Below are 23,349 nucleotides of genomic sequence, written 5' to 3'. Positions count from 1 at the left end.
ATCACAGAGTTACGAAAATCCCAGAAAATTGTGTATATGGTTTTATATGCAAGGATCAAGAAAAATCGTGTTGCCTTACCTGAAACTCTGTGTCTCATTTTACCTAGGTTGTCTCCGATATCTGCTCATCATAAACTTCTTATTAAAAATAAAATGCAAATTATGCTATTTTCCAAACAAGTGCAGAACATCATAAAGCACTTATTGTAAACTGTTACGGTAATGTTTTTTTTTATAATTGCGACATCACATTATTAGTAGTAACTGTTTCCTAACATGGCCTTGCAATTTATATGAGGAGCCATAAATACATCAACTAGCATTTCGCTGTAATTTCTAGAGCATGACTTCACTTACTCAGCTTTCTAATACTTCGGTACTGTATATAGGAAAGTTTTATTTGGGGATGAAGGTGCGTCTACTTTAGGACCTTAGAGGGAATGTCAAAATGTCGATAGCAAATGTCGTTGATTCTCATTCTTGTAATAATAATAAGCAGGCAACTTGAGTGGTTTGGATTGGAAAATTAGGAGCAATTTACACTAAATAGGTTCATCATCTGCCTCATTCTTTTCCTTTTTTTATACTCAATGACAACTGTGTGAAACTATATACTTTCAGTTCCGGATCGCTTATTAGTCTCCGAACGCGACGACAGCGACAACGGTGTGACTCTGGAACTTTCTTTAGGTTATCAGTTGAACAATATTTGTTTGTGTTTGACTTAGGATTACCAGCACATCTGAAGGAACATAATTCAGATAATAAAATAATGTTATTTTTCAATAAACGTGCGTATTACAAAACTATTATCTAAGAGATTTCATTTCAGATACTGTAGCTGCACAATGTTTATGACAAATAAAAACTTATCGATATGCTCCACTAGCAAACTCTCACTTTGTCTTTCACTAAAATATTACGAGTTTATTGCGTTGAGTGTTCGAAGACAACGAAAGAATAGATTTTGCGTCTGTAAAGGACAATGTACGTACGAGCACTGAGTTCAAGATTCCTATAGTCCACAGGATTTTGTCGACATATCAACGATATATTGAACAACATATTCACTATGTGCTTTACGGGGTTGCACAGAATGTTGAAAGGTTCCGCTTCTGGTTTGGCAGATGACGTCAAGACCTTCCACGCAGAACTCTCTCCATGTTTCACCGCATCCGTGGCGCAGGCTCCCGCTTGGCTGGAGATGCAGAGCGCCAGTCCGTTGGCTGCGCCTGTAAAATATATACGAACGTTACTGCCATAGAAACGAATAATTCCTAAAGAGATTAGCAGGTTTCCTTAACCTTATTCACACTGTAAAACGAGGAGTATACGAATCACATTGTACTAAGTAACACATAGCATGAATCACGAGGAAAGGTACAGGGTGACAGTATAGTGATTCTGAGCAATAAGTTTGATATGGACTTAAGTCCTATTCCGAGTGGTTTCCGAGACAGAACACATTTAATGTCAGTTTTGCAAGTTTTCGTGAACAAATCAAAAATGGCGGCTCTAGAAAAGTGTCGCGCTACAAAATTAAACTAAATTAAATTTCCTACAAAAATGGTATTCATTTTTTCTCTAGGGATAATTGTTTGTGCGAAGGGAACAAGAGTATATTGAAAATCTTGTGCGACGCGCATGCGCTGTAGCTTAGGTAGGTTTTGCAGGCCAGTTCAAATGGTTCAAATGGCTCTGAGCACTATGGGACTCAACTGCTGTGGTCATTAGTCCCCTAGAACTTAGAACTACTTAAACCTAACTAACCTAAGGACATCACACACATCCATGCCCGAGGCAGGATTCTAACCTGTGACCGTAGCAGTCGCACGGTTCCGGACTGCGCGCCTAGAACCGCGAGACCACCGCTGCCGGCGCAGGCCAGTTTCCCGACTTCATAAACCACTAGTGTTCTGTATCAAATCGTTCGTCTCGAATTCCTCTACATTACTGTGGTACGTTGTATTCAATGTATTGTTTAACACAGAAAATACAGGGTGACAATTATTGAACTACATGAAAAAAAAACAAATTAGTTAAAAACTACACACACTGTATTTAGCATGTGAACGGCAGTACAGATATTCAGATTTATGTTATAACATGCCTGCCGCCATTGGCGATGATGTGGCGCATACGAATAGCGAAATTCTGCATGAACCACTGAGGTGTCGGAACATCGATGACCCCTGAATGGCTGTTGTCACCTCATCAGTTGTTTTGGGGTTATTGTCGCACACCTTGTCTTTAATATAGGCCCACAAAAAGGAGTCGTATGTGATCAGATTCGAAGAATATGGTGGCCAACCGAGGCCCATACCAGTGGCCTCTGGTTACCCCAGAGCCAGAATGCGGCCCTGAGAGTGCTCCTCCAGGACATGAAACACTCTCCTGCTTCGATGGGGTCGAACTCTGTCTTGGATGAACCACATCTTGTCGAAATCAGCGTCACTTTGGATAACGGCGACGAAATCATCTTCCAAAACCGTCAAGTACGGTGCCATCGAGGAATATGGCACCGATTCTTCCGTGCCTGGACGTAGCACACCGCACAGTCACCCGTTGAGAGTGAAGAGACTTCTCGATCGCCGAATGCAGGTTCTCAGTACCCCCAATGCGCCAATTTTGATGATTGACGAACGCATCCAAATGAAAGTGAGCTTCGTCGCTAAACCAAACCATGCATACGCATACTAATTCCCATCGTGTCCCGCTGCTAATCGTGCAGTTTGAACGGCCTAACGCAAATCATTCAGTAGTTATGACAATTTTATTTCATATAGTTCAATAATTGTCACCCTGTAAGTGACAATGTACATTAAAAGTGTTCTGCCTCGAAAATCATTCGAAATAGGACATATGTGCAAATGACGTTTCTCCTTCAGAATCACCAGTACTATTGCCCATCAAAGCATGCATCTTCTTCGTGACTCACCCTGTATATTGCTACTAATTAAAGTTGCATCACCAGAATGGATGTGAATTGTTCTTTTTGTGTGTATATACAATAGGAAGATGAATACAAGAACAAATTTGTATATGATACGCGGTATACAGAGTGCGAAACGTAGTACACGAAGTTGCTGAACTGGACTTATTACAGATACGGGTACGCCTTTCGGTGTTACGTAAAATTTACACCAGAGTTCATCAATCGTAGTAGCTGGGCAGTAATGTCAGGCAGGCCCATGGCCAGATGTTACCAGTGGATGAGATAAATGTTTGCTGGTGGGACATCCACTACTGTTAAATGTAATGTTAATCATTAAAACATCAGTTACAGTTGTACAGTTACTTATTGACTGAAGTCTTATACTACCAGGATTCAGGGACTCAGACCCATGTTCAGGTGTATTTTGGGATAAAGTTATGGTACAGATATATCTTATTGGATTTTATATTTCCACTATACTTGACTAGTTTACATCATAAATTTAAGTAAGTAATAATTATTTAAATAAAAACTATTTAATATAACACATCTCTCCTAGCCTCATACAGATTACTAACCTCATACAGATAGTCCTGAAAATATGTGCCTATGAATTTAAAACGAAAAACATGGAGCGTATGCAATACATAATTATTGATGCCTTTATATTATCTACTGCATGCGCCCCATGATTTTCGTTTTAAATTAGCAAGAGTTTTTACAGTTATTAAAAATTCACAAACAAAAAATTTTCAGGACTGTCTATATTCGTTTAGGAATCTATATAGGACCAGGCGAAGTTATTTTATACTTTTTAGTCTGTTTTAAAACGTGTTATATTAAAAAATTTTATTAAATAATTATTTTCTGCTTTTTAGTTTTGCTTCAGTCAAATTTTTCGATCCATTTCAAACATTTTGATAAAGTTACAACAGACACATGTGTTAAATTTCAGAATTATTTCAGTTTCTCTTCACATAAGGCAACCAATAAATTGCTATCTCCAACGATTATCTCACGAGAAGGCCTAGTAGGTAGAAATTAGAGAGAATCGAGTACACGCGGGAACTTACCAGCAACAGTTCTTACCACGAAATATTCGCTAGTGGAACAGGAAAAAGAGGAAATAGCAGTAGTACACAAAGCATCCTCCACCACACAAACTGTGGAATACTGACCAACGAGAGCAGCAATATCGCAGTATCATAAACTGCCATCTCTATAAGCCACCATGCTTCCCCTCTTGACTGCCGACTACTGTTTATTGACAGTTGCTCTTTTTTACATGAGGCATAAATAGATCTTCTCACAAACAATTAGCATTAGAATATGATATCTAAATCAGAAATTCTTAGATACAAATAGTATTTGGCGTTACTTCCATTTAATCTATGCGGTTGCGCTGAAATGCGAATCATTTGCAAATCCCGCCTTATGTGCACGTGTTTCAGTATAGTGGCAGAAAGTAATTTTAGTTTTCAGATAGTAATTGCAGAGGAAAAGGCATTCTTTTTACACAGGATAAACTATACGAAAAAAACTATCGAAGAATAAATAACTTCCGAGGAGCAAGCTAGTTCTTAGAAATTCGGTATCGAACAGGTGCTATCTTTAGAGTGAAAATAGCAATCTAAGAAAGAAGGGAATTCAACTGTGCAACAGATTTAGCTTTACAGGGTCTGAAAAAGAATGTGGATACTTGAACATGACAATGTCACGGCCAATTTACGCTTGTGTCCAAAAGATAAGCACAGTTAAGAAAGGGGACCATGCTCCCCGAACTAGTTACAATAACGGTTATAGAAAAAGATAAGATTTAACCACCAGACATTTCTCAAAAGTATTAAAATAACAAATAGAGAACTTCTGAAGCTATAGTTAAATATTTTTCAAAGTGACAAAATCAAAAAAAATTAATGTGAAACAACGAGTTAGCGAAATGGATCCTTCAAGTTGTCACACATACCTGGCACTGATATAAAATGGTCTCTATGGTATTCGTTACCATTTCTAACAAACACATTACGGGTATCTGGAAGTGCGGTTGTTGTAAGCTGATGTGTGTATTACACTATCTGATCAAAAGAATACGGACACCTGTTACAGGACATTAATATGAAGTGTGCCTACCTTACGCCTTTATGACAGCTTGAATTCTGCTGTGGAAACTTTCCATGAGTTGTGTCAATGTCTTTGCGGGAATGAAAGCCATTTTTCCTCAAAAGCCGAAAATAGAGAACGTATCATGTTAGATGCTGTGGTCTGGAGCGAAACATACTAAGGTTTCCATTATGTTGAGGTAAGAACTCTGGACAATCCAGCCCATTTCAGAAATGTTATAGTCCACAAACCATTGGCTCACATACGTTGCTTTTTGACATTGTGCAGTGTTACGTTAATACAAGCAATCATCGTCTCCAAACTGTTGCTCTGCTGTGCGCAGTATGCAATGCTGTAAAATGTTTTCATATCCTTCCGCATTTCAGCATTTTCTTAAAGGTAATAAAGGGACCACACCATACTCAAGCAAAAACATTTGCACGTCACAGCACCACCAATTCCACCGTTCTTCACTGTTGACCCTGCACATTCTTCAGGTATTCGCCAAATCCAGTGCTTTCCATCACATTGCCACAAGGTATAGCGTGATTCATCACTCCAAACCAGCCATCCACTGTGGAGTGGCGTCGATCTTGACACTACCTCAAGCGGCTCTTAGCATTGACTACAGAAATATCTGACTTAATAAAGAGCTATTTTACCGCTGAACCGCATTCTTTTCACCTTCCTGGGCACAGTCATTATGTTAGCTGGAATGCTGGCAGCACATCGGTTTTCACGACTGAGTCCATATGCTGATTTCATAGGATTATTTACAACCACTCTTCGCAATGCTCGACGGTCCCTGTCCATCAGTACATGAGGTCTGCCAGGTCTTGGTTCAGCTGTGGTTATTCCTTCGCGGTTCCACTTCACTCTCACATTACCTACAATCGTCTTGGGCAACTTTACAAGGGTTAAAATGTCTATTATGGATTTTTCCCTCAGATGACGTCCACTTTCGAGGTCCTTGCTCTCCAGACCGACCCATTCTCATGATACTGGTTCTGTACTAACAACACAATACTCCCCGCCTCCTTTTATACTGGCAACTCCATCTCTCGTGACATACATGGGTCTATTCCGCATTATACGGGTGTTTTGATACTTTTGGTAAGATAGTGCAGGTATCCACAATGCATCATGGACACCTTCTATAGTCTATAGGATACAGATTTGGAGACGCTGTTAGCGAGTGCAAGTGGTGTATGTTTTATGTTGTCTTGCTGGAAATTCATCGACCGGAGAAGCTCAATGTGGACTGTACGTTCTGAACTCCACAGATATGGTAGAGTGCATCACCCCTCCACCTTTCGACAATGGACCAAAGACGAAGTGAAGGAACTTCCTACCTTAGGAATTGTAACACCACAATTATAGAACCCATAATGAACACCCTTTTGTTGCAAAAAGAAATAGAAAAATCAGTCATCCTGACAAGATGACAGCTACTGACAACAAAATTTACCCTCTTGACAGTTCGATTAACAAGAATGTTACGTATATACTAATGCTTATCATAAAGAAGGGACTGAATGAAAGAATACCATATGATACGAAACTGAAACTTTAAAGAAACAATTTAAAAAATGTTATTTATGAAGGTTAAAGCCCAGACCATAAATTGACCAAAGATAACATTTATCCTAGAAGAGAGTTGTAGCCGCCTCGAGTTGTAAGTTCGCTGTGCCTACAACGTAACTCGGCAATGGAGATGTTAACTTTACTTCTCTCTTGTACTCTTGCAACAGTGGTACGCATGTTAAGCGCTACTAGATTGTTTTAAAACCAATCTGAAGTTTAAACGTCTTACGGTTGGAAGTATTAGTCAGAAGTCGGACTTAAGTAAAATCATCTTTACCGTTTAGACAGACAACGAGATAGTTGATATATGTGATAGAAAAGTAGCTCGTGTGATTGCTGATTTGTGCTGGGACTTAGTTTTGGGGTACTTAATAGTCACGGACATCAAAGGACACAGAAAGAGACTGATCGCCGACATAAACTCAATTATTAGACTTCAGCAGGCAACAGATAAACGCAATCACGAAGAACTTAACAATTGCGCAGTGTTGACAGATGCTATCGTCAGAGTCAGAATTACTGATGCTAACAGATGCAATCCCCTGAATAAAAAATCAGTGTGTGTGCTCAGTGTAGGGACAAATAATTACGAAGAATAAACTTTAATTCATCTTTAATTATTCGTGTCGCATACATCGTTTAATGGACATTTAAAGTATATTTGTGGAATTAACTGATTATTCGGATAACATAAAAGTGACTTAGTGACAATTTAACTGTAAACAGTAATAAGTTTACACCGAAATACTACACATTCTGAACATTGCTCAAGACTACGTTATCTCTGGAGTTACGTCGTATAGTTGTTTAATACGTGACGTAGCGACGCCTTGACGACGGAATAATAATTAACAATTCAATACCCTTGCTAAAATCATTATGTGACATCGGCTTGGGTGATGGAGGGATGATTCAAGACATTACATTTTCAACGTTTGAATACCCATTCTCAAATCGGGCATAAGAACTAGTCAGCAAGTTCGCGTAAACTGAAAAGTCTGTCGCGAACACCCAAAGGACTTTTGGTTATCATTTCAGATCAAGGGAATCATAGCATTATCGAGTGATGCAGTTGCTATATTTATAAGTGGAGAAGATCGATAGACATCGAACGCCATTGCTTTAATTACAAGCATGGGCGGCGCACACACTCCGGCGAGACGTTGATATCAGTTTTGAGAGACAGTATCTGAAAAATAACCAACCCGCGCGAGGAGTTTGTTTTTATAATAGTTACAGTTTGGCGTTGTCGTGATCGACGGACGCCGTTCCACGTCATATTGACTGGGACAACCATCGACATCGAGCCGAGACAAAACGAGACGTCATAAAGTGAAATTACGCATGATGGACAACGCAAAGAGGATTTAAGAGATGACCAGCACAGATAAAGAGGACATTCCTTGCTAAAAGAAGTCTGCCAACATTAATCATAGGCCTTAATTTGAGGTAGAAACTTCTGAGAGCGTACCTCCAGAGCATAGTATTATTTAAAAGCTTATCATGGACTGTAGGAAAACAGGAAAAGAAGAGAATCGAAGTGTCTGGGACTTGCTGTTACACAAGGATGTGGAAAATTAGATGGACTGATAAGGAATGAGGAGGTCTCCGTATAATCGTCGAGAAAAGAATGTAACGGTAAGCATTGACAAGAAGACGGGACAGGGTGATTGGTCATGTGTTGAGACATCATAGAATCAAGTCCAAGGCGCTATGAGGAGCTGTAGATGGTTAAAACTGTGGGGGAGGGCCGAGACTGGAATACCGCCGAAATATAATTGAGGTTGTTGAGTGTAAGTGCTACTTTGAGATGAAGAGGTTGGCAGTGGATAGGAAGTCTTGGTGGGCCGCATAAAATCATTCAGGAGACTGAGAAAACAAAACAATGTTCTGCAAGAATCTTCTTACATCCCATAGATCTTTTCGTACCTCTATGACATCTGTAGTAATGATTACATGGTCTCCTCGTAATTACCTGGTGTCATAGAAAGCCCTGTGGATGGTGTAATGTAACACCAAAATCGATTGCAAATAAATACAGCTGAAGGTTTCATCCCTACTAAATAAATGTTCTGTGTCAGGTTACCTGCGGCATATCTGTTGATGTGGGATTGGACTGAGATTCCTTTCTGGATCTTTAATGAAGGAAGCCACATAAGAGCGTAACGTTTCATCGACAGCGAGCGACATTAGATGCGTAGTAGAATTGAGTTAGAGAACATCAATGGAGGAAATCTGCTGCTTACTCGCAGAAGGAACCAAGCTGTCGTTCGAAATGAATGATTTTCGGAAATATAAATCAGGATAATATGTCGACAATTTTAACCACACTCTTCGCTCGGTTTTTGTGTTTCTTTACCGAAACGCCATTATAAAATGAAAGTTAAGTGATGGTAGGACGCATAATCCTGGCAATCTATATGCGTGCTGTGATATGCAGGAAGAAGAATTTAAGTTTATAACAGAAGAATTTAAGTTTACACCGGTGTGGAAATTGTACATGTAGATTTAAAATTCAGGACATGGTTTGGCAAGTACCTATGTTTTCTAGGATGACACATTCCAGATTTTATCATCCATAATAATTAAGCCCAAACATAATTTGCACTGTAACTATTGCAGCTATTGTTTGAGGATCCACCTCACCGCTTCCATGAAGGTGAACAGTCCTAACTCGAAAATTTCCTTCGTTTTGCTCGAATTTTTGCAGTGACGGTAAGATAGAGTAAATCCACGATTTTAAGGAACTAAACTCTACTGACTATTCCAAAGATGTTCCTCGAAATTAACGCTAAAAATAAGCTACTGCAGATTCTCGTAGGGTGCACAGACAGAAATAGAGAAAATCCTGTTAAGCTTCTGCTGATGCTTCGGGAAACATTCTGAATCTAACAGAGCGCCAGAAATAAAGGCCAACTCAGGCTGGGGAACATCCCGGTTTCTCTGGGCGCTGCAGCGCAGAAAGCCGACTGCACGCACGCAGGGGCAGCGGCAACCACACAATACACTCTTTTCGCGACCAACTCAGTTTCTGTACTCGACGCATTTTGTCTTAACTTCTCAAATTACTTAATAATAATTTAAATTTAATCCATATTGGATAGCTGTTTCGAAACAAAAAAATTAAGAAACAGAAGAAAATAACTCGTATTGGCACAGGGTGCTTCCTAGGAAAATACAAATCGGAAAAATAATGCAATTTTACTTTCTGTTCTACGTATTTACTCCACATGATATCTTACGGGAAGTAGTACAGGGTAATTCTTGAACGAGTATCGTTTCCCCACCTCCCTGTTCCATACGCCTTTGTATACGCTCAGCTCTAATTTATGACTTTCCCGTCTTCGTTATTCAGCGAGACCTCTGTGGGAGGAAGTAACATATCCGACTGCTCTTGGAGCGTACGCTTTCGGAATTATAACTCCAATCCTCTCCGTGACGCAAAACGCCTCACGTGTAGCGACCACCAGTCGTGTTTCTTAAGCACAGCTGTAACGTCCTCGCGTTTTCTAAACGGTAACGTGACGAATCTTGGTGCTCTTCATTGAATCTTCCCTATTTTTTCCATTGATCCAACCTGATAAAAGTCCCAGACTGATGTGCGATACAAAGGAATCGATCAATCCAGTGTTTTGTAAGTAATTCTTTCGTGGATGAACTAAATTTCCTTACGATTTTAGCAACGAATCTCAGGTACACATCTGCTTTTCTCACAATTAGTTTCATTTGGTAATTCACATTACGGTCACTCCGGACGAGTATCCCTAGACATTTTACATTGTCACTATTTTCAGTGATTTATCACTAACAGTGTAATCGAACAGCGAGGATATCTTCGCCTGTTTAGGTGCAAAACGTTATATTTTTCCTGGGTCAACAGATAGTCCCTGCATCAGCAATCGATTCTTCGTAGGTCATCCTGGACTTCGCTACAGTCTTCTGCCGTTCCAGCATCCCTATAGAGATCAATATCCTCCTTAAAAAGCTTCAAGGACATTCCGACGACATCCACTAGGTCATTTACAATAATCATCTAATTTAAAAATACTTTATCTTGTACATGGATAAAGACAGAATCTTTGGGTCAATATAAGCTTAAGTTTGGAAACTACGTGGTCCAGTCACATTAATGCGACCATGCGTCAAAAGCCTGAATAACCACCACCTTTTGCAGTGCGGAACGCTGGTAGACGTGCACTAAAAGAGGCAGTGCGGTTCTGGAAGGTACCGGCTGGGATGTGGAGGCAGTTCCGTGGACAGCTGCGCTACGTTTCTCGGTTTTAAGATCCATGATGTCAAAAGCCCGATCAAGGTGGTCCCACAGATTCTCTGTTGGGTTTAAATCAGAAGAGTTTGGTGGCCAGGAAAGTATGGTAAACTCATCTTGGTGCCCCTCGACCCACACACATACACTGCGAGCTTTGTGGCATATTGCATTATCGTGCTGGTAGATGCCATCGTGCTGAGGAAAAAACAAAGTGCGTTGAGGGGTGGACATGGTCCCCTAGGATAGATGCATTCTTGTGTTTATCCACTGTCACTTCCAGTATGAAGATATAACCCAAAGAATGTCACGAAAACATTCCCCGGATCATAACTCTCTCTCTTCTGACCTGAACCCTTACGACGACTGTTGCAGGGCCAAACACACCAATGGCCATCTGTCTGATGGAGCATACAACGTGATTCATCTGAAAAGGCCGTCTGTCTCCACTCAGTGGACGTCCAGTTGCGCTACTGGCGTATAAGTACCAGCCTTCTTTGCCAATGAACAGCAATCAGCACGGGTGCATGAACCTGGCGCCTGCTGCAGAAGGCCGTACGCAGCACCGTTCGTTGAACGGTCGTTCCAGAGACACTGTTGGTAGCCCCTTGGTTCACCTGTCCGGTTAATTGCCCAACAGTTGCACGTCTGCTCGCCGGCACACATCTCTGCAACCGTCGTTCACTCCTGTGATTCATGACGTGTGGTACACCACAGCTGCTTCGGCGCCAGTTTTGGATCAAATGACTCTGAGCACTATGGGACTTAACTGCTGTGGTCATCAGTCCCCTAGACTTAGAACTACTTAAACCTAACTAATTTAAGGACATCACACATATCCATGTCCTGGGCAGGATTCGAACCTGCGACCGTAGCAGCAACGCTGTTCCGGACTGAAGCGCCTAGAACCACAACGGCCGGCTGTCAGTTTTGGATAGTGTCACTTTGCCACCTCCGGTACAGCATTACGACAACGACTGAACCGTTCTCCATGGCCTTTCGACACGTATTATACACTAAAGCGCGAAAGAAACTGGTCTAGGCATGCGTATTAAAATACAGAGATATGTAAACAAACAGAATACGGCGCTGCGGTCGGCAATGCCTATATAAGACAAGAAGTGTCAGGCGCAGTTGTTACATCGGTTACTGCTGCTGCAATGGCACGTTATCAAAACTTAAGTGAGTTTGAACGTGGTGTTATAGTCGGCCCACTAGCAATGGGACACAGCCTCTCTGAGGTAGCGATGAGGTGGGAATTTTCCCGTGCGACCAGTTCACGAGTGTACCGCGAATACAAGGAATCCGGTAAAACATCAAATCTCCGACATCTCTGCGGCCGTAAGAAGATCCTGCAAGAACGGGACCAGAGACGTCTGAAGAGAATCGTGCAACGTTACAGAAGTGCAACCCTCCCGCAGATTCCTGCATATTTCAATGCTGGGCCATCTACAAGTCTCAGCGTGCGAACCATTCAACGAAATATCATAAATATGGGCTTTCGGAGCCGAAGGCCCATTCGTATACCCTTGGTGATTCCACGACACGAAGCTTTACGCCTCGCCTGGACCCGTAAATACCGACAGTGAACTGTTGATGACTAGAAACTTGTTACCTGGTCGGACGAGTCTCGTTTCAGATTGAATGTAGCTGATTGACGTGTACCGGTTTGGAGACAATATCATGAATCCATGGATCCTGCATGTCAGCAGGGGACTGTTCAAGCTGGTGGATGCTCTTTAATGATGTGATGCCCTACACGATATTAGGCACGTGTACCATTTTCTTTGTCTCTTTAGTCTGTGGCCTCCACTCCTAGCGCTGCAACGTGCCGTCTGTGAGTGGTTATTGCATATTGACGTCGAGCGTAGGCACTGGTCACATTAATGTGACTAGCCCATGTGAAAGTTTCTGACTCATGTGGATATCGAAAGAGGTCTCCAGGTTGCAGTAAGATCCATCCATCCCGCGTTCCCTCGTTCATTCCTCAACGTGCGCAGAGTCGAGAAGACGACAACACAGCAACGAAAGACGCTTTGCGTCCTCTGCTTCAGCATATGCAAATATGTTTAAGCTTCACTGTGTGACTGTCTTTGATAGCAGATCCTCAGGGATGGAGGGGCTTACGGCTCAAGCAATCCACTAATGACTTCCAAGGTCGCTGATTTCGCGGTATGTACCAGAAAGCGATGTCAGACAGAAAAAAATGAGTCACCTAGAAAGGAAGCAGGAAACGAATTAAACTTCACAGATTGAGACTGCAGGTGCTGTTATTTATTTCAATTATTACACACTCGAGTCAAATTTATAAAGAATTTGGCAGTAAAAGCCGACTTATCAGAATGACGTTGCACCCCTTCTGGCCTTAATGCTCTCACTGATTCGGTTTAGAGGCTGCCATCAGGCCATTGTATCCTTTACTGAGGCAAGCTGGCCCAAAAATGATGTAACTTGTCCTTCACATCATGGGTATTAGCAGCGGAACTGAACTGACGTTAGAACTGATCCCACGCGTGTTCTATGGAGGACAGATGTAGCGCTAGTTCTGGCCAGGTAGCGCCTTAACATCACGCAGAGAGTTCACCGATGTGTGCGCTGTGTATGGACGAGCGTTTTCATGTTGAAAAATGACAGTACTATCGCATAAGAGGTAACACATGATGACAGAGAGGATGTCTGATGTACCATAGTGTCGTCGAAGTTTAGTCAATCATCACCAGCTGTGACCTGGATTCATATCCGATGATTCCCCACACGACGACACCAGGAGTAACACCGCTTTGTTTCTCGCAAACATTGCTAGAATGGAAAGGCGATCTTCTCTTGTGGTGGTCAGACGTGTCGACGGGAGCGTTGAAAATGGGTATGCCTGCCCTCACGTTCCCATACAATCCTACATCTAGCCACTTTCACATCCGGATGCCACACAAATCTGGAGGTCTTGCGATTCATTCAGTCGGCCTAGCGATGTCACACAATGAGGCCCTTTTCAGACTCTTGCCAGTTGCTGATAACACTGCCTCACACGAGTACGTGCATCTCCGTGTGTTTTACAGTGATCACTCACCATATGACGCTATTCACACTTCCTATATACCCCATCAGGCCTGGTAACAACACTAAACACAAACGACACTAATGCACTCTACTTGTTACAGAGAACTGCAGCTCTAAATCATTTACATACATACGTGATGGTGGGTATGTGTACGAAGTTTCACTGACATCCAGCTTTATGTTCTTAGTGTTTTATTTTTGCCTCGTAGTAAAGTCTATTGAGCTCAATGGAGATTATATTTGGAAATAAATGTTTCGAATTTATAAACTTTTAATCCGACCCGTTTTTGTCGAGTCTATAAAGACATTCTCCACTGCACAAATTAACGTGTCGACAGGTATGTCTCATTTTCTCTTGGCTTCAGCTCTGAAATCAGGTGACTACATACCTAATCTCCCTAGGCTGAGTGATCGACAAGCAAAAGATCGTTTTTTCTAACACAATCATGGTTAGTAGTAGAACAAGCGTATGTGTAGTTGTGAGTGCATTACGTCGAAGCTAAGTGAATTCGAGCGTGGGTAAATTGTTGGTGCTCGCATGGTGGGCCCTTCCTTAACCAAGGTAGTGGAAGTGTTTGTATCACGTACATGGAAAGCCGAAAAACAACTTCCGCTAAGTCACAACGGGGATGAAAGTGTGTGTTGCATGATCGTGACAGACGGTCAATGAAGAGTACTGTGAAGAAAAAGTCACTGCAGAACTGAATGTCGCACTCGCGAACCCTGTCAGCACCAAAACGAGACGAAGTGAGCTCCATAAGCAAGGAATTGCACGGCGAGCTATAATGACAAAACCATTCATCAGTGGTGCAAATGTCGGTAACATAAAAACGTGTGCTGAAGCCGTACAACATGGACTATATAGCAGTGGAAGAAAATAGTGTGGTCGGGTGAGCCTTGTTTCACACTGTTTTCAACTTCTGGATGAGTTTACGTCCCAAGAACGAAATGTGGCGGTGTTTCTGTGATGATTTGGGCTGCTGTATCGTGATATTCTATAGGCCGCATGGCTACTCTGCAAGGTTGCATTACTGCTACGGATTGGCTGGTCCGGCCCATCCCATGGTACAGTATTTGTTCCCCAATGGTGATGCTGTGTTACAGGAAGACAGGGCCCTGTTCAAACAGCTCATATCGTCCAGAACTGTTTTTTACGCAAGTGGATTAATTGTCACATTTTTCTTGCCCACCACAGTCACCAGATCTCAATATTATTGAACGTTTGTAGTCTATTTTGGAGACAAGGGTGCGTGATCGGTATCCACCTCCGTCATCTTTACCTGAACTTGCCATTATTTTGCAGCAAGAATGATACAAGATTCCTTTAAAACCATACAGGTCATGTATTTATCCACTTCGAGACGACTGAAAATTATTTCAATGGCAACAGGTTTCCCACATCGTATTAGGTGTGGGAATGTGTTGTGTTTTTGGAGTTCCCATGTTGCTGTCCTTCCCTTGTAGCAGTAAAATATCTCTCATAATGATTCAGTTTTATGTGCAACTAGCATTAGAATATGTTCTCTCTCTTTTGATCAGTATACACTAAGACCTTTATATCCAAGGATTCGGCGCGCAATTCTGGGTTTTAAGAACAGGATATTCTGAGGCTATATATTGTAACATCTCCCTTTCAGAACGTATTCTTTAAAAGAAATTAGTTTGATAGCAATTACCAATGGAAGTTTTTTCGCATTTCTCAAGCTGTCATCAGCAGTACCTTTTGTGAGGTGGAAAACGTAGCGGAGAGGCAAGTCCTGATAAAATTAAACGCAATTATTCTTGTAGCTGGGAAATTATTTTTATTTCCTCTCTTGATGAACATGCAGTCATAAGCTATTTTACTTGCTTTTAGGTTCACATACTTCAGGCTCAGTGGTAAGTCAGTCTGCCTGTGGCAGCAGTAGTGCATGAATGGGCTGTGCCTCACGACTGTGTTTTATCAGCAACTCTGCTGAGTAACTTACACGTTTTCCTTTTGTAATCAGCAAGTATATAGCTGAAGGAGTTATTGTTATAGAACTGTATATGGTTGCAACAATGGACTTTGCGGCTGGTTCCGGCCGAGGTTCGAGTCCTCGCTCGGGCATGGGTGTGTGTGTTTGTCCTTAGGATAATTTAGGTTACGTAGTGTGTAATCTTAGGGACTGATGACCTTAGCAGTTAAGTCCTATAAGATTTCACACACATTTGAACTTTTTTTTTGGTTGCAACAAACACAATAGGATACCCAAAAAATCTTGTTCTACCATAACTTTATGGAACCGAATCATGGGTCAAGGAACTGGTGAAAATCAGCTGTGAAGACGTAATGGTCATGTGTGTAACGCTTGTGAACTGTGTTTTGTACGTACAATTGGAAAATACTAAGATCTGTGACGAAATACACTGCCTGACAAAAAATGTGAAGCATCCAGATTGTGGGTAGGAGACTAAATGACGCTTCACTGGTTGACAAGGTACACGTTGCTACTTCAGCGGTTACAACATCGAGTCGAATTTACAAAGAACTTGGAAGTTTGCGCCCACTTTTAGGATGATGATGCATCCCCTCTGGCCTGGATGCAAGGTCTGATTCGGTTGGGAAGGGTATCATAAAACCGTTTTACCCTCTACTGACGCAAGTTGACTTTCAACTGTAGTAACTGGTCCTTGATATTCTTGATACTGGCACTGAAATGGAGTTAACGTCCGAGCTCGTCCCACGTATGTTGTATCGCGGACAGATCTGGGGCTCTTGCTGGCCATGGGAGTATCTCAACATCACGCAGACTGTTCAGAGATACGTGTCTATGTGCGGATGAGCATTTTGCTGTCACAGGAGAGGTAACACATGAGTACTTAGGATGTCAGTGACATACCGTTGTGCCGTCAGTCCCTCGATCACGACAAGTCCTGACCTGAAGTTGTACGCGGTGGCTCCCCACACCACGACGCCGTGAGGTACACCACTGCGTCTGCAAAGCTTTGGAAGAATGGGACCTGTCCCAAGGTCACCAGCACGCTTGCCGACGACGGTCATCTGGTGTAGTGCAGAACTACCATTCATCGCTAAACATAATGAGATGCTGTTCATCAGCACTCCATGCTTCTCGGTCACGGAACCACTCGAAATGCAACCGTTTGTGTAATGTTGTTCCCAGCAGCCTATGCAGTGGACGGCAATTCCCTTGTCCGGCTACTGCTAGCATTCGAACAATGGTGCAGCTCGACACAGTTGTTGCAGGCAGTTCATTACTACTTCTCGGTTGACAGGCGCAGAAATGAAGTGGTTTCTATGTGACTGGTGCACAATACCATGATCCTCCGTTGTGGTAGTCAGACCAGCAACTTAACGACCTCTCATTTTCCCATGCAGCCACGAACCAGGCCACTGTCACATATGAATGCCCCACACATGTGGATACTGTACGATTCGACCAGCCGCACTAGTGGAGACCCTCAATTAGGCTCCTTTTCAGTTCTGTCAGGTGCTGGTAACTCTACACCACATGAATACACAGCATCTGCGGATTCCCACTCGACATCTCACACTGCTCGCGCCCCTTACATACCCTAACAGGCCTAGTAACAACATTAAACACGAACAACATTAATACAGCTGATGACTGTTGTACCTATTACAGAGATTGCAAATCTAATCATTTGTATACACAGCAATGGTATGTAAATGTACGACGCTGGAGTGGTATCCGACCACGTTTTCAGGCTGCTTCACTCTTTTGTCTGGCAGTCTAGTTGAATACTGTCGGCCGGCCGGTGTGGGCGCGGTTCTAGGCGCGTCACTTTGGAACCGCGAGACCTCTACCGTCGCAGGTTCGAATCCTGCCTCGGGCATAGATGTGTGTGATGTCCTTAGGTTACTTAGGATTAAGCAGTCCTAACTTCTAGGGGACTGATGACCTCAGCTGTTAAGTCCCATAGTGCTCAGAGCCATTTGAACCATTTGAATACTGTCGGCGGACGATTAAATTTAAAAATAACAGGAAAACACTCCGTCTTTAGGCCACAAGTGGCCCTGCAGGGCCATCCGACCGCCGTGTCATCCTCAGCTGAGGATGTGGATAGGATGGTCGCGTGGTTAGATTATCGCTCTCCCGGTCGTTACGGTGGTTTTCTGCTACCGGACTACTATTCGGTCGAATAGCTCCTCATTTGGCATCACAAGGATGAGAGCATCCCGAAAAATGGCAACAGTTCATGGCGGCCCAGATGGTTACCCATCCAAATGCTGGCCACGCCCGACAGGGCTTAACTTCGGTGTATAACGGGAACCGGTGTATCCACTACGATAAGGCCGTTGTTCAAAACATAACAATGGGAACATGAATAAAGTTACTGCGATCCTTTCAGGGCTTCATTTTTATACTGTCAGAATTTTCGATCTTTCATTAGAAATACAGTACTGGCCATTAAAATTGCTACACCACGAAGCTCACGTGCTAAAGACGCGAAATTTAACCAACAGAAAGAAGATGCTGTGATGTGCAAATGATTAGCTTTTCAGAGCACTCACACAAGGTTGGCGCCGGTGGCGACATCTACAACGTGCTGACATGAGGAAAGTTTCCAACCGATTTCTCATACACAAACAGCAGTTCATCGGCCTAGTGAAAAGTTGTCGTCATGCCTCGTGTAAGGAGGAGAAATGCGTACCATCACGTTACCGACTTTGATAAAGGTCGGATTGTAGCCTATCATGATTGCGGTTTATCGTATCGCGACACTGCTGGTCGCGTTGGTCGAGATCCAATGACTGTTAGCAGAATATGGAATCGGTGGGTTCAGGAGGGTAATACGTAACGCCATGCTGGATCCCAACGGCCTCGTATCACTAGCAGTCGAGATGACAGGCATCTTATACGCATGGCTATAACGGATCGTGCAGCCATGTCTTGATTCCTGAGTAAACAGATGGGGACGTTTGCAAGACAACAACCATCTGCTCGAACAGTTCGACGACGTTTGCAGCAGTATGGACTATCAGCTCGGAGACTAAGGCTGCATCACAGACAGGAGCGCCTGCGATGGTGTACTCAACGGCGAACCTGCGTGCACGAATGGCAAAACGTAATTTTTTCGCATAAATCTAAGTTCTGTTTACAGCATCATGATGGTCGCATCCGTGTTTGGCGACACCGCGGTGAACGCACATTGGAAGCGTGTATTCCTCATCGCCATACTGGCGTATCAACCAGCGTGATGGTATGGGGTGCCACTGGTTACACCTCTCGGTCTCCGTTTGCTCTCATTGAAGGTATTTTGAATAGTGGACATTACATTTCAGGTGTGTTACGACCCGTGGCTTTACCCTTCATTCGACCCCTGCGAAACCCTACATTTCAGCAGGATAATGCACGACAGCATGTTGTAGGTCCGGTACGGGCCTTTCTGGATACAGAAAATGTTCGACTTCTGCCCTGGCCAGCACATTCTCCAGATCTCTCACCAACTGAAAACGTCTGGTCAATGGTGGCCGAGCACTGGCTCGTCACAATACGCCAGTCACTGCTCTTCATTAACTGTGGTATCGTGTTGAAGATGCGTGGGCAGCTGTACCTGTACACCCCATCCTAGCTCTGTTTGACTCAATCCCCAGGCGTATCAAGGCCGTTATTACAGCCAGAGCTGGTTGTTCTGGGTACTGATTTCTCAGAATCTATGCACCCAAATTGTGTAAGAAAGTAATCACATGTCAATTCTAGCATAATATATTTGTACAATGAATACCCGTTTAACATCTGCATTTCTTGTTGCTGTATCAATTTTAATGGCCAGTAGTGTAATTTCTGGGCAAATAAATGTAGTCATTTTTCGTATGACAAAGTGATACATTTTTCCGATAAATAGTCGTTACATCATAAGTCTTGAGTGTTAAATGGTGTTACATGTTCAAATCAGACTTGCAATACCATATGCAATTGTATTTAAATATTTGTGAACGTGAAGTCCTCGTCTGTGGCATTCATCCACAATAGTGCAACAGGCAGTTCCACCAGCCACGTCCGCGCACAGTGAGTTCCACGTCGAGCCACCCAGCTTCCAGCTGCCAAAGGCGTAAAACTCCTGATGATGGCAACGCCGGCGCAGCAGTAGTATGTGATAACTACCCAGATGCCAATGAAAACGAACCGACCTTGGTCAAGCATCTACTCATGGGAATTAATTATTCCAAAGAGACAACGCCGCCTCAGGGGCAGGAAACAAAAATAAATATAGCTACGCAAGAACAACGGGGTACAGAAAAGGAGAAAGAATCCGACACGGCTTCCTATGAAAATCGTAACTGTAGCTAAGGACAAAACTCTGCCACAAGGAAATCTGAAAATATAACGTCAAGTTCGTCTCCAAAGGAGAAGTAGTGTCTTACAGACCATCAAGGCACTAAACAGATGACCGAGTGAGGTGGCGCAATGGTTAGCACACTGGACTCGCATTCGGGAGGACGACGGTTCAATCCCGCGTCCGGCCATCCTGATTTAGGTTTTCCGTGATTTCCATAAATCGCTCCAGGCAAATGCCGGGATGGCCGGGATTGTTCCTTTGAAAGGGCATGGCCGACTTCCTTCCTCGTCCTTCCCTAATCCGATGAGACCGATGACCTCGCAGTTTGGTCTCTTCCCCTAAACAACCCAACCCAACCACTAAACAGATGAGGACGTCCTGCCCGAGAATGGGAAGAGTCTTCGATACAAACAGATCGAGCAAACATCTGATGATTATAACATGAAATCGATGCACCAAGCGTAATTCAGCGCGAAAAAAGTACCTCCAGGTTAATTTAAACTGACAAAGGTTTTAAAGAAAGCATCAATTTCTCAACTGGCCTACGTGAAGTGGGTAATTCTTGCTATGATACGGCAATAATAAAGGCGCCATCAAAAACACCGTCTTCAAGAAAGTGGATAGACGAAACAGATGAAGCCGACTAGGCCACAGAAATGTTTGAGATCCTTGAAGCAATGGAAGAAGCATTAATGGGTCAGTAATTACTTACGGAGAGAGGACAACACCTCACTAGAATAGATATCAGGAAGAGGAACTCCAGACAGTCTCTAACGACAAATGTTAAAACCATCCAGAGAAACAAGACACGAACTTACGATTGGCGTACAGAGGTGCGACAGTAAGCATTATAAGGTACGTACAGCAATTCAGACAAGTACTGTGCAAGATTTATGGCACTGTGTTAAAGTTGCTATAGCCTTATTGTATCCAGTTACAAAACTGAAGGACCTACAGTGGCACAATTAATGATAGAAACGGGATGGATATGGGATGGGCCATCGTCACAAGAAAAGGAATATCACTACAATAAATAGAATAGCCCTCAACTGGTAGACGCTTCTCTAATGCCTTCTACAAGGCCAGAATCATCAGTATACTCCACTTAAAGGGTCAGATGTGGACTACACGCAGGAAGTGGCTACTAGGCCAAAGGAGAGTGCGTGGTATGCGCATGTGAGTTTTCTTAGGATAGAGAAATTATTCTCCAAGCCGACACACTACTGGCCATTAAAATTGCTACAGCAACAAGAAATGCAGATGATAAACGGGTATTCATTGGACAAATATATTATACTAAAACTGAAAAGTGATTACATTTACACGCAATTTGGGTGCTAGATCCTGATACGACTTGATACGCCTGGGTATTGAGTCAAACAGTCCTTGGATCGCGTGTATAGGTACAACTGCCCATGCAGCTTCAACACGATACCACAGTTCATCCAGAGTAGTGACTGGCGTATTGTGACGAGCCTGTTGCTCGGCCACCATTGACCAGAGGTTTTCAGTTGGTAGGACATCTGGAGAATGTGCTGGCCATGGCAGAAGTCGAACATTTTCTGTATCCTGAATGGTCCGTACAGGACCTGCAACATGCGGTCCTGCATTATCCTGCTAAACGTAGGGTTTCGCAGGGATCAAATGAAGGGTAGAGCCATGGGTCGTAACACATCTGAAATGTAACGTCAGATGTTCAAAGTGCCGTCACACCGGGTGATACTCCAGTATGGCGATGACGAATATACGCTTCCAATGTGCGTTCAGCGGGGTGTCGCCAAACACGGATGCGACCATCATGATGCTGTAGACAGAACGTGGATTCATCCGAAAAAATGACGTTTTGTCATTCGTACACCCAATTTCGTCGTGCAGTACACCATCGCAGGCGCTCCAGTCAGTGATGCAGCGTCAAGGGTAACCACAGCCATGGTCGCCGGCTGATAGTCGATGCTGCTGCAAACGTCGTCGAACTGTTCGTGCAGGTGGTTGTTGTCTTGCAAATGTCCCCATCTGTTGACTCAGGGATCGAGACGTGGCTGCATGATCCGTGACAACCATTCGGATAAGATGCCTGTCATCCCGACTGCTAGTGATACGAGCCCTTTGGGATCCAGCACGACGATACCCATCGATTCCATATTCTGCTAACGGTTATTGGATCTCGACCAACGCGAGCAGCAATGTCGCGATACGATAAACTGCAATAGCGATAGGCTACAATCCGACCTTTATCAAAGTCGGAAACGTGATGGTACGCATTTCTCCTCCTTACACGAGGCATCACAACAACGTTTCACCAGACAACGCCGGTCAACTGCTATTTGTGTATGAGAAATCGGTTGGAAACTTTTCTAATGTCAACACGTTGTAGGTGTCGTCACCGGCGGCAACCTTGTGTGAATGCTCTGAGAAGCATCTTCTTCCTGTTGGTCAAATTTCGCGTCTGTAGCACATCTTCGTGGTATAGCAATTTTAATGGCCAGTAGTGTAATTTCAGGCAACTAACAATAACAGCTGGATTAATTACAAAGAGTAGCATTCGTCATGGTAGATCAGAGGAAGAAAATGTTAACATAGTATTAGTTAACGTCCATGGAAGGGTCGCAAAATTAATCTTGGTTATAAATGATATTAGAGGCCACATAGTATTAGGGACAGTAAGCTGGCTGAAACCAGTTGTTAACGGCAATGAAATTGTAGTGAATGCAGTGACAGAAAAGTGGATGAAATCAAAAAATCTGTCCTTGTTAACGTATATGTAGAGTCAAAAATTAACTAGTGCAGAGCGTTGTAAGTTGTGTCAGCGAAGCGGAAAGTCGATAGAATACTCTGCATGAAATGTAACACCTCAAACAATATTGCGAACAGAATAAACTGGGAGGCATTACTTCTCAGCACGCCCTCGTACAATCGTGACCTGCTATTAAAAGTGAAATTACTTGGTTTCTCACAGTAAACAGAAAATTGTTACCAATTCAAATAACACAGCACACATTTGCCGATTCACCGATGTACCCGATATGTAAATTAACAGATAAAGAAAAGACAGATTTGTATGCACAAGCACGTAATAAATATAGCACTCCGCCAGACAAAATGTAGCCCATTCCCAAACGTGAAA

The 23,349-nt window shown here is 43.0% G+C and overlaps 1 protein-coding gene across 1 annotated transcript in view; it reads right to left on the bottom strand.

The window, feature by feature from the left end:
• Window positions 1-760: 760 nt before the first annotated feature.
• Window positions 761-23,349, bottom strand: part of LOC126298026 (innexin shaking-B) — a 370,506-nt gene continuing 347,917 nt past the window's right edge. The window contains exon 4 of the mRNA XM_049989349.1: window positions 761-1,232. The gene's annotated coding sequence lies outside the window, so the exon portion shown is untranslated. The remainder of the gene's footprint in view (window positions 1,233-23,349) is intronic.

This window comes from Schistocerca gregaria, chromosome X (assembly GCF_023897955.1).
Source record: "Schistocerca gregaria isolate iqSchGreg1 chromosome X, iqSchGreg1.2, whole genome shotgun sequence".
Taxonomy (NCBI): domain Eukaryota; kingdom Metazoa; phylum Arthropoda; class Insecta; order Orthoptera; family Acrididae; genus Schistocerca; species Schistocerca gregaria.
The sequence above is the reverse complement of the archived record's forward strand: the minus strand, read 5'-3'. Positions and strand labels throughout refer to the sequence as shown.